Genomic DNA, 10,000 nt, shown 5'->3' on the forward strand with positions numbered 1-10,000 from the left:
GGAGGAGTGTGGGAGGTAGGTTCGAACCACGACCACCACCCCCTCCTCCTCCTCCTCCCGAAGACACTTCGGGAAAACACAATCGCGAAAGTAATCCACCGCGTAACGGAAGGACGAAGACGACAACGATGACGTAGTATACAGCTTATGGCGGCCCCCCTCCCCCCCCGGAGGCTCTGCTGTGCTTTATCATAGAACCTCAGGAGGACTTTGGAGCACCCCGAGGCACTCCTAAAGGAGCAGGAGGAGGAAGAGGAGGAGGAAGAAGAAGAGTTGAGTCACACTTGCACTGTGCCGCTGCGCCGCGCCGCGTCGACTCGGCCCGCGGACTTGAGGCAACTGAGACCAGAGTGCCGAGTGCACGGCCTTGTGCCAGCCGCTGGGCCAAGGCGGAGGAGGACTGGTGGAGGGGGACAGGGAGGCGGTGGAGGGGGACGGGGAGGCGGTGGAGGGGGACTGGTGGAGGGGGACGGGGAGGCGGTAGAGGGCGACTGGTGGAGGGGGACGGGGAGGTGGTGGAGGGGGACCGGTGGAGGGAGACAGGTAGGCACTGGAGAGTGACTAGTGGAGAGGGACTGGTGAACGGGGACGGGGAGGCGGTGGAGGGGGACTGATGAACGAGGACGGAGAGGCGGTGGAAGGGAAAGGGGACGCGGTGGAGGGCGACAGGTGAACGAGGACGGGGAAGCGGTGGAGGGGGACTGGTGGGACAGGGAGGCGGAGTAAGACGAGGAGGTAGAGGGGGATTGATGGAGGGTAGGGGGAGGCGGTGGAGGGGGACTGATGGAGGGGGAGGCGGTGGAGGGGGACGGGGAGGCGGAGGTTAGGAAGGGGGCTGGGAGGCAAAAGCACCAGACATATGAAGCGACAAGAGTGGAGAGGCGAGGAGTGGAGAGGCGAGGAGTGGGGGAGGCGAGGAAGGGAGGCAAGGAGGAGTGGAAGCGAGGAGGGGTGAAGGCTAGGTGGGGTAGGTGAGGAGGAGAGAGGTGAGGAGGAGGGAGTGAGCATGAGAGGAGAGGCAAGGAGGAGAGAGGCGAGGAGGGGAGAGGCGAAGAGGAGGAAGGTGAGAAGGAGGGAGAGGTGAGGATAGGAAGGTGAGAAGGAGGGAGAGGTGAGGATAGGAAGGTGAGGGGGAGGAGAGGAGGGGGAGGAGAGGAGGAGGGGGAGGAGAGGAGGAGGGGGAGGCGAGGAGGAGGGGGAGGCGAGGAGGATGGAGAGGCAAGGAGGATGGGGAGGCGAGGAGGAGGGGAGGTGAGGAGGAGGGGAGGCGAGGAGGAGGGGAGGTGAGGAGGATGGGGGGCGAGGAGGAGGGGAGGTGAGGAGGATGGGGGGCGAGGAGGAGGGGAGGTGAGGAGGATGGGGGGCGAGGAGGAGGGGAGGTGAGTAGGTTGGGGAGGCGAGGAGGATGGGGAGGCGAAGAGGATAGGAAGATGAGGTGGAAATGAGGAGGATGGGGAGGCGAAGAGGATAGGAAGGTGAGGAGGAGGGGGAGGTGAAGAGGATGGGGAGGCGATGAGGATAGGAAGGTGAGGAGCAGGGGGAGGTGAGGAGGATGGGGAGGCGAGGAGGATGGGGAGGCGAGGAGGATGGGGAGGCGAGGAGGATGGGGAGGCGAGGAGGATGGGGAGGCGAGGAGGATGGGGAGGCGAGGAGGATGGGGAGGCGGAGAGGATGAGGGAAGGTGAGGAGGGGGGAAGGTGAGAAGGGGGAAAGTGAGGAGGGGAGAGGTGAGGAGGGGAGAGGTGAGGAGGGGAGAGGTGAGGAGGGGAGAGGTGAGGAGGAGGGGGTGAGGATGAGAGGGGAGGCGAGGAGGGGAGGGGCGAAGGAGGGTGAGGTTGAGGAGGGGGAAGTGAGGATGGGGAGGTGAGGATGGGGAGATGAGGAGGATGGGGAGGCAAGGATGATGAGGGAAGGTGAGGAGGATGGGGAGGCGAGGATGATGAGGGAAGGTGAGGAGGATGATGAGGGAAGGTGAGGAGGAGGATGGGGAGGTGAGGAGGAGGATGGGGAGGTGAGGAGGATGGGGGAGGTGATGAGGAGGGTGAAGGTGATGGGGTAAGGGAAAAGGGGTGAGGGGGGAGGTGAGGAGGGGGAGGTGAGGAGGGGGGAGGTGAGGAGGGGGAGGTGAGGAGGGGGAGGTGAGGAGGGGGAGGTGAGGAGGGGGGAGGTGAGGAGGGGGTAGGTCAGAAGGGGGGGAAGGTGAGAAGGGGGGAAGGGAGAAGGGGGGAAGGGAAAAGGAGTGAGAGGTTGGGGTCAGACATACACAGGGAGTAACAGAAGCCGAGCGCCCTGGAACGCGAGACCACGAAAAATGAGGGATGAAGGGAAGGGGGTTTGGAGAAGGGAAGGGAAGGGAAGCGAGGGAACGAGAGGGATGGGATCAGTAGGGAAGGAGGGTAAAGGAAGGAAACGAAGGGAAACAGAGGGAAAGAAAGGTTAAGAGATGGGAAGGAAACGAAGGGAAACAGAGGGAAAGAAAGGTTAAGAGATGGGAAGGAAAGGGAAGGGAAAGAATGGAGAAGAGGGAAAAGGAGGGGGACATGAGGGAAAAGGAGGGGGACATGAGAGAAAAGGAGGGGGACATGAGGGAAAAGGAGGGGGACATGAGAGAAAAGGAGGGGGACATGAGGGAAAAGGAGGGGGACATGAGGGAAAAGGAGGGGGACATGAGGGAAAGGGAGGGGACGAGGGAAAAGGAGGGAAAGGAGGGGAACAAAAGGAAAAGTAAGGGAACAGTAAGGGGAGGAAAGGAAATTTTTTGGGGGGTAATGGAGAAAGGAGGTAAGGGAAGAGGGAAAGGGAAGTAAAAGAAAACGTAAAGAAAGGTAACAGGGAGGAAAGGAAGGGAAAAGAAAGGTAACAGGGAGGGGAAGGAAAAAGAAAGGTAACAGGGAGGGAGGGGAAGGAAAAAGAAAGGTAACAGGGAGGGAGGGGAAGGGAAAAGAAAGGTAACAGGGAGGAAAGGAAGGGAAAAGAAAGGTAACAGGGAGAAAAGGAAGGGAAAAGAAAGGTAACGGAGGAAAGGGAGGGAAAAGAAAGGTAACAGGAGAGAGAGAGGGGAAGAGAACGGGGGGAGGGGAAGAGAACGGGAGAAGGGGAAGAGGGGAGGAAGAAGGGAAAGGATGAAGATTAAAAAGAATCAAGAAAACAATATCACTGTCGACATATTCGATTACTACCAACCCCGGTTAGGCGCTCTCCCTCCCCTCCCCTTCGCTCTCTCTCTCTCTCTCTCTCTCTCTTTGCACCAGAGCTCAAGTTTTGTAAAACCTTGTCCTCAGTATGTATTTGGCAAATCCTAACCTAAACAAACACTAAACGACGCTAATGTCTGACCCACTTTCCAGTGATGGTGAAAAAAAAAAAATCCATTTCCACCAACAGAGAAACCGTATCTGTTGGAATAATTTTCCTTTCCTTTTCACTAAGAAAAACAAATAAACAAATTAATTAATTAATAAAACAAAATAAAATAAAAATATGTTGGAAAAGGGTACGGAGAAGGAAAGCAAGAGGATATAGGAAGAAAAAGAGTAAGGAAAACAAGGGAAAATGAAGAAATAGATTGAGGGAAATGTAAAAAGATTAAGGAAAAAAGAGTAAGGAAAAGTAGGGAAAAATAGTACCGGTAAGGAAAAAATAGGAAAAAAAGAGTAGGAAAAAAAAGGGGGATGGAAAAAGAGAATGGAAAAAAGAGGATGGTTATAAAGGGAATGATTACAAAGAGGATGAAAAGTGGATAAAAACAGGGCGGAAAACAGGATGAAAAAAGGGTGATTAAAAAGTGTGACTAAGAGTACTGAAAAATTAAAAATGATGGAAAAAAGAGGATGTATATAAAAGATGAAAAAAAAAGATGAGGGGTGTTAAAAAAAAAAAAGGATGGAAAACGATAGAAAAAAGGAGAATGGTTAAAAAGAGGATAGAGGAGGATAGAAAAACGAGGATGGGGAAAGTGGATAGTAAAGAGAAGGAAAGAGAGGAGGGAGAAAATAATAATAATAATAAAAAAAGAGAAAAAAGTGTGTTTGGGGGTAAATATTTGGGTCAACGAGGGGATGGGGGAGGGGGAAGCAGAAGAAAAAATATTGAGGAGAAAAAAGAGAAAAAGGTGGACAAAGAGGTGGTGTTGTCAAGAGTGGGGGGGCAAGGGTCTCTCTTATCTGCGGCCGAAGCCGCCACCTCTTGACCCAATTCCCTAGACAGGCGAAGAGGAAGCCAGCAGACCAGCGGCCGGTGGGGGATCGATCTCGGACCCAAGGCTTCCTCTTTAAGACATTTCACCGACCAGCAGCGTCAGCGGCATAGTCTATGTTCTTCTGGCTAAAATCTGGAGACGAATGTAATCACACAAAGAGAGGGATTTCTTTGGTCGGAGAGAGAGAGAGAGAGAGAGAGAGAGAGAGAGAGAGAGAGAGAGAAGGGAGAGAGAGAGAGAGAGAAAGGGAGAGAGAGAGAGAGAGATAGGGTTACCTTTGTCATGCGATATACAAAACGGGTTCAAACAATATTTTCCAAGATTTTAAGAACAATTAAAAAAGAAAAGAAAAAATATTAACACAAGGCACGATTGAAGTATTACCCAGCAATAATGTGTGTGTATATTATATATATATATATATATATATATATATATATATATATATATATATATATATATATATATATATATATGGTATATACAATACAACAGTAAAAATATAAAACAATGATAATAAGTATGAAAAAATAACGTTTTCTTTCATGTGGGTGCAGATGCACAATTTTCTATTTTCTGAGCTTTCGAACATCAAAGAAAACGTAGTGCAAGGGTAACTTGGAATTATTAGATTTCATTTCAATCTTTTCCCACTCTTTTCTTCTGCATGGTCGAGTTCATTAATATACACACACACACACACACACACACACACACACACACACACACACATTAACTCGTAGGAGATACTAAATGACCTACTGCCATGTAATTTCAGGTAAATGCGAGACCACATAAGAGAACTAAATATTACTGCAACATATGATCAACAAATCCCCGTGTGGTTTGGGAGACAGAAAGAAAGGAAGAGGCGAGAAAGAGGGACAGGGGTAGAGGGAGTGGGAGAGAGGAGCTGAGAGAGAGCGAGAGAGAGAGAGAGAGAGAGAGAGAGAGAGAGAGAGAGAGAGAGAGAGAGGGGGAAGAGAGATGGGAGAGACAGAGAGAGATGGATGAGAGAGGAGAGAGATAGGAGAGAGATGGGAGAGAGATGGGAGAGAGGGGAAGAGATAGAGATGGGAGAAGAGAGAGGAGAGAGGGATGAAAGAAGAGGGAGGAGAGAGAGGGGATAGAGTGAGAAAGGGCGGAGAGAGAGGGGGAGATATAAGATTTATATGTTCCATTTTATCAAGGTCATTCTTGTCGACAACAACAGACACTTTTATTCATCTGTAGGCGACCTAGGCGCTGAACAGGAGCTCCGCCGACCATTACCCCAGGTCCACTCGTATGAGAAAACTCCACCGGTAAAAGAAAAAGGACTACAAATCATCCTAATTCTAATATATGTGACCAAACTGTACTGTTAATATTTCTCAAATCCGCCACGAAAGCTTGTCCTTATTTACATAAAATTATTTTAGGACAAATGTTTTAGGACAAGTTCTTTTTCTTGTATTTTTTTTACGTCATGAAGATTCATGTTCTAGCCTTTAAATCAAGTCACCAGGTAATATCCATTTATAAGAACAACGTGAGTCCTATTTTCACTCGCTTGTCCTTTTCTTCCCCAGCGCCCAGTAATCAAAAGGACCATTACGGAACAACTTCACACCAGCCACTCTCAACTCGGAGACGCCCATGACCTATTCCATTCTGGTATACAACAGACCATTGTATTCAGCCCAAGGGACGGACACCGGTCTGAAGGGGGACCACGACGGGTCGCGACCCCGTGCCAGATCTACGAGCCCGTCCGGCTTTCGACAGAAAAAAAAAAAAAAAAATTACGAAGTGCGTCGCCGTGTTGAACTCTTTAAACATCTGCAGTGCGAAAGGTTGGTCAGCATAATCAATGACGTCTGAGGTGGGAGGGGAGAGGGAGAGAGGGTAAGGGGAGAGGGGGAAGGGAGGGGAGGGGGAAGGGAGGGGAGGGGAGGGGAGGGGGAAGGAAGGGGAGGGGAGGGGGAAGGAAGGGGGAGGGGAGGGAGAGAGGAGAAGGGGAGAGGGGAAGTGGAGGGGGGAGAGGTGAAGGGAGAGGGGTAGGGGGGAGGGAAAGGAGGGAAGGGAAAGGGAGAAGGAAAGGGGGAGGGGGAAGGAGAGGGATTAGGGAGGAGGAAGGGGAGGGAGAGAGAGACGAAAAGGGTGGAGGATGGGGAGGGACAGACGAAAGGGGGGACGGGGAAGGGGAAGGAAGTGGGAAGGAAATGGGAAAGGGATGGGGAGAAGGGAAAGGGATGGGGAGAAGGGAAGGGTGGGGGATGGGGAGAAGGGAAGGGTGAGGGATAGGGAGAAGGGAAGGGAAGGGTGGGCGATAGGGAGAAGGGAAGGGAAGGGAAGGGTGGGCGATAGGGAGAAGGGAAGGGAAGGGGGGGTGAAGGGGAAGGGAAGGGTAAAGGGGAGCGGAAAGGAAAAGGAAGGGGAAGGGAAAAGGGGAAATGAAAGGAAAGGGGAGGGGAGGGGAAGAAAGGAAAAGGGGAGGGGAAGGAAAAGATGAGGGGAAAGGGGGAGGGGAAGGGGGAAGGGAAAGGGGAGGGGGAAGGGAAGGGGAGGGGGAAGGGAAAGGGGAGGGGGAAGGGAAAGGGGAGGGGGAAGGGAAAGGGGAGGGGGAAGGAAAGGGAGGTGGGGAAGGAGAGAGGTGGGGAGGAAAGGGAGATGGGGAAGGAAAGAGAGAGGGGGAAGGAAAGGGGAGGGGAAAGGGGAGGGGAAAGGGAAAGGGGAGGGGAAAGGGAAAGGGGGAGGGGGAAGGGAAAGCGGGAAGGGGAAGGGAAAGGAGTAAGGGGAAGGGAAAGCGGGAGGGGTAAGGAAAGGGGAGGGGAAGGGGAGGGCAAAGGAAAGGGGGAGGGCAAAGGAAAGGGGGAGGGGGAAGGAAAGGGGGAGGGGGAAGGAAAGGGTGAGGGAGGAAGGGAGGGGAGGAGGAATGGGTTAAGTGCAATGGGAAGGGCGCTCCACCAGCGTCCAGGTCAACTTCATTTTTTTAATACATTTTCTGGGTGCCGTCAAGTGATTTTATTACGGTGTTGTAGAAATATGTGGGCGTATTTATGTATTTTCTGGATGGCTCCCGTGCGATTCTATTATGGGGGAAATCACCCCTCCCCCACTTGAAGGTTGAAGACTATTGAATCGCTGATTTACACAGTGAATAAAATTATACAAGAAGAGATAGATAGATAGAGAGAGAGAGGGAAAGAGACTTTTGCAATAACTCTTTGGTTTCATCTCACACCCTTACATTTTAATCCCACCATTCATGTAATCTTGACTCACATCAACTACCCCGACACCCAACACACACACGCACACGCACACACACACACACACACACACACTGCGTCCCTACAGAATAATGTGACCCCCAACACAGCAGGGAGTTGATAATTAAAAACAAAAACCTTGACCTTGGAGCTCCTTTCGACACCAGTCTTGCGGCCAGTGACGCCCCCCCCCCTCCCCCCGGTGGCGGCATAATTCACTTTTGTTCATCAATGAGGCAACGGCGCGGAAGGTCACCAGGTCAGTCCCCATGGGAGGCGGGAGGCCGGCCAAATAGAATTGGGAGTTAGGGAAGGACGGACGAGGAACAGGAGGAGGAGGAAGAGGAGGAGGGAGGAGTAGGAAGAAGAGGGGTAGGATATGGACGAGGAGAAGGATTAAGAAGAGGAGAAGGAAGAGGAGGAAAGGAGTGAAAGAGGAGTAGGAAGAAGAGGAACATGGTGTGGACGAGGAGATGGGGGATTAAGAAGAGAAATATGTGGACGAGGAGTAGGTGGACGCAACTGATGTGGACGTAGATGAAGTTGACGAGGATGAGAGGGACGAAGATCAGCTTGATAAGGAGTGGACGCTAAGGTCAAAGAAGACAAGGAGGACAACTGTGGGAAGTGTGGGGCGACCGTGGGAAGAATGGGGCGACCGTGGGAAAAGTGGGGCGAAAGGGGTGGGGGGACTGTGGAAAAACTGGGGCAACAAGCGGGAAAAAGTGGAGTGACCGTGGGAAAAAGTGAGGAGACCGTGGGAAAAAGTGGGGAGACCGTGGGAAAAAGTGGGGCGGCCGTGGAAAAAATTGGGGCGACCGTGGGAAAAAGTGGGGCGACCGTGGGGGGGGGGGAAGTGGAGCGATCGTGGGAAAAGGGGGGCGACCATAAAAAAAAGAGCTACAGTGGGAAAAACGGGGCGATCGTGGGGAAAAAGTGGGGCGACCGTAGGAAAAAATGGGGCGACGGTGGAAATAAGTGGGGCGACCGTGGAAAAAAGTAGGATGACCGTGGGAAAAATGGGGGCGACCGTGGGAAAAAGTGGGGCGACCGTGGGGAATCTGGGGCAACCATGTGTTAACAGTGTAGCTACTGATTCTAAAACATTTCGTTCTAGTACTGTAATTCAACAACCTTCATTTCTGAGCAAAACATCGTTCAGAACCCCTTCCCCCTCCTCCTCTTCCTCCTCTGCTCCACGAGGAAAATATCAAATAACACGGAAGAAATAAAACAATATAAACACAAAACTGTGGTTAACGAAGATTAAATATACGAAAGAAAAAGACCTCAAGGAAGCTAACGAGAAAGCAGAAAATCATGATACGGAGAAAAACGAAAAAGAGGAAATACAAAGAAAAAACTGAAGAGAATGGATATAGAAGAGAATGAAAAAACGGAAAAAGAAAAGACGGAAAACTGTAAAATAAATAATAAAATAACGATATTATAAAAAATTATGGCATCCATGGGGGAAACCGGATACAGTGACTTGAATAGGACATCTCCCCACCAGGACAAAAAATAGTCACAGGACAAGACGGAATATGACAGCAAGGTACAGTGCAACATGGAAGCAAAACACACAAGCAATTTTATTTAATTAACTAATTTATTTATTTATTCATTTTTGTACCTGACCTTGATATGGTCTCCGATCATGGTAACTCGCTCTAAGGGGAAGGCCAACATCAAATGAAAAGAAGATCACAAAAAGATAACCAAAGAATAGATACAGCAAGAGGGATTTATGTAACAAGAGAAAGACACAAGAGAAAAGCTTAACAAGGAACAGGATTAGAGTAAGAAAAGTGGGGAGGGAGGGAGGAGGGAGGGTGAGTGATGGAGGAGGAAGAAGAGGCAGAGGAAAAGAAGAAGGGCATGGGGCGGAGGAAGAGGAAGAGAAAGAGAACGAGAAGGAAAAAGAGGAGGAGGAGGAGGACATTGAGAAAATGGGGATGAAGGAGGACAAGGAAACGGAGGAAGGAGGGGAAGCCAGACGAAGAGGAAGGCGAAGCAAGAATACGAGGAGGAGGAAGAAAAGGAGGAAGACGAGGAGGAAGACGAGGAGGAGGAGGAGAAGGAGGAGGAGGAGGAGGCAGAGGAGAAGGAGGAGAAGGAGGAGGAGGAGGAGGCAGAGGAGAAGGAGGAGGCTGGTTCAGTCCTAGGATAAAACGTGCCTTATCAACTTCAAAACAAGCCAAATCCTGATCACACATACATACATACACACACACACACACAATGCTGCTTCCCTTCCTGGCACGCACACAGGTACACATACGTACAAATGTACGGACACACATGCACTTCCAAACATCCATGCCCACACACACACGTGCACACATGTACACGCAGACACAAAACTATGTAAATAAAAACAAAATCTAAAACTTTCAGCGAACATCCAATTAAAATTCAGCGGATTACGAAATTGAGCACGAGGACGAGGAGGAGGAGGAGATGGAGGAGGAGGAGGAAGAGGACAGGGATGGGTTGGAAGACGAGAAAGGGGAGAGAGGATAGGGAGGGAAAGAAAAGAAAGAAA

General features: G+C 50.9%; 1 protein-coding gene across 5 annotated transcripts in view; it reads right to left on the bottom strand.

The window, feature by feature from the left end:
- Pka-R1 (protein kinase, cAMP-dependent, regulatory subunit type 1) overlaps positions 1-10,000 on the bottom strand; it is a 262,817-nt gene that overhangs the window by 168,447 nt on the left and 84,370 nt on the right. The window contains exon 1 of one of the 5 annotated variants that reach the window (XM_076172464.1): positions 285-317. The exons of the other annotated variants lie outside the window; for them this stretch is intronic. The gene's annotated coding sequence lies outside the window, so the exon portion shown is untranslated. Of the gene's footprint in view, positions 1-284; positions 318-10,000 lie in introns of those variants that run through there. 5 annotated transcript variants of the gene reach the window in all.

The sequence above is a fragment of the Oratosquilla oratoria genome, chromosome 33, assembly GCF_046742065.1.
Source record: "Oratosquilla oratoria isolate Oo_2021 chromosome 33, ASM4674206v1, whole genome shotgun sequence".
In the NCBI taxonomy this organism is placed as follows: Eukaryota; Metazoa; Arthropoda; class Malacostraca; order Stomatopoda; family Squillidae; genus Oratosquilla; species Oratosquilla oratoria.